Source organism: Otolemur garnettii, unplaced genomic scaffold (assembly GCF_000181295.1).
Source record: "Otolemur garnettii isolate 467f Iridium unplaced genomic scaffold, OtoGar3 scaffold00044, whole genome shotgun sequence".
In the NCBI taxonomy this organism is placed as follows: domain Eukaryota; kingdom Metazoa; phylum Chordata; class Mammalia; order Primates; family Galagidae; genus Otolemur; species Otolemur garnettii.
In genome coordinates this window covers 10063876-10066297 of record NW_003852439.1, presented here as the reverse complement: position 1 = coordinate 10066297, position 2422 = coordinate 10063876, and positions in this window count along the sequence as shown.

Here is a 2422-nt window from a genome sequence, read left to right as displayed (position 1 = left end):
AGGAGTTGGAGGTTCCTGTGAGCTGTGATGCCACAGCACTCTACCCAGGGGGACAGCTTGAGGCTCTGTCTCAAAAAAAAAAAAAAAAAGTGGAAAAGCTTTCAGTTTTACTCCATTTAGTAGGATATTAGCTGTGGGTTTGTCATAGATGGCTTTAATCAGCCTAAGAAATGTGCCATCATACCCCATGTTTGCATTAACGTATACAGCTATCATTTAATTTTTAAAAAAGGGAAAAAAAAGAAATGTGCCATCTATGCCTATATTTTTAAGTGTTCTTGTAGAAAAAGATGCTAAACATTATCAAATACTTCTTCTGCATCTTGAGAGGATTATATAGGCTTTTTGATTCTATTGATATGGTGAATTACATTTATGGATTTGTATTTTAAACCAGCCTTGCATCCCTGGGATGAAGCCTACTTGATCATGATGTAGAATTGTTTTAATGCATAGCTGCAATCTATTAACCAAGATTTTGTTGCATATTTTTGCATCAATATTCATTAGTGAAATTGGTCTGTAGTCCTCCTTTTTAGTTGAGTCCTTTCCTAGTTTTAGAATCAGGGTGATGTTTGCTTTATAGAACAAGTTGGGAAAGAGTCATTCCTTCTCAATGTTTTGGAATATGTTCTGCAGTATAGGCACAAGTTTATCTTTGAAGGTTTGATAGAATTCTGGTGTGAAGCCATCTGGTCCAGGAATTTTTTTTTGTTGTTGTTGTTGGAAGATTTTTTTATTGTTTCTTCAATTTCAGTGCTTGATATTATCTGTTCAAGAAATCTACTTCCTGGTTAAGTCTAGGGAGATGGTGTGATTCCAGATATTGGTCCATTTCCTCCATATTGTTGAATTTCTGGGCATAGAGTTTTTTATAGTAGTCAAAAATAATCTCTTGTATATCTGTGGTATCAGTTGTTATTGCCCCCTTTTTGTTTCTGATTGAATTATTAAATATTTAACTTTTCTGTTTCTAGTTAATCTGGCCAGTGGTTTATCAACTTTATCTTTTTGAAGACCCAACTTTTTGTTTCATTAATTTTCTGAATGCTGAATGATTCTTTGTTTTCAATTTTATTTATTTCTGATTTAATTTTGGTTATTTCTTTTCTTCTGCTAGGTTTGGGATTGGATTGCTCTTCCTTTTCCATTTCTTTAAGATGATTCATTAGGTTGTTGATATGGTCTCTTTCTCTTTATCAGATGTCAGCAGCTAGTGTAATAAATTTCCCTCTTATGACTGCTTTTGCTGTATCCCACAGGTTTTGGGGGCTTGTGTCTTCATTGTTGTTGTTTGAGGAAGTTAATGATTTCCTTCTTTATCTTTTCCTTAACCCAAATGTCATTTGGCATGAGGTTGTTTAGTTTCCATGCCTTTGTGTGAGGATGAAAATTTTTGTGGGAGTTGAGTTCTCTTTTTATTAACTTGTGGTCTGAAAAGATACAAGGTGCAATTTCAATTCTTTTGATTTTGTTGAGGTTTGATTTGTGTCCTAGGATGTGATCTATTTTGGAGAACATTCCATGGGCTGATGAGAAGAATGTATATTCCTTAGTTTTGGGATGGTGTGTTCTGTATGTAGATATTAAGCCTAATTGTTCTAGGGTCATGTTTAAGTCCCTTGTATCTTTGTTCAGTTTTTGTTTAGGGGATTTTCCCAGCTCTGCAAGAGGGGTGTTAAAGTTCCCAGATATTATGGTGTCATAGGATATATTGCTTAGACCAATTACAGTCTGTTTCATAAATCTAGGAGCATTTATGTTAGGTGCATAAATATTTAGAATTGAAATGACTTCTTGTTGTATTTATTGTTCTCTTGACCACTATAAAGTGACCATCTTTGTCTTTCTTGACATTGCTTTAAATATACTTGTATCTGAAAATAAGATTGTGACCTCTCTTTTCTTCTGATTTCCATTTGCCTGAAATAGTGCTTCCAATTCTTTACCCTGAGTCTTGTTTTGTCCTTTGAGGCTTGTATTTCCTGGAGGCAATATGTAAATGGCTTGTGCTTTTTTTTTTTATCCAATCAGCCAGTTTGTGGCTCTTCAGTGGGGAATTTCAATATAAATAAAAGCCCATATACATGGGATATAAGGACAAAGACATTTGTTGCATGATTATAATGATAAAAACAATAAATGTATTTTTATCAATAGGAAAATATTTGGCTCAGTACCAAATATAGATTTTTATGTACTGACTTAGAGAAATATTCATGATGTAACAAGAAAAACAAAATGCAATGGGCAGAGTATGACTCTATCTTTGTGAAAGGATGTCAAACAAAAGGCTATACATGTATATTTATAAAAGCATAAAAATAGAGTTGAAAAGATGCATATATCAGACTTCAATATGTGAGAACAGAGGAGGTGTAGAAGAATGACTATTACTTTTTCTTTTTTTTTTTTTTTTTTT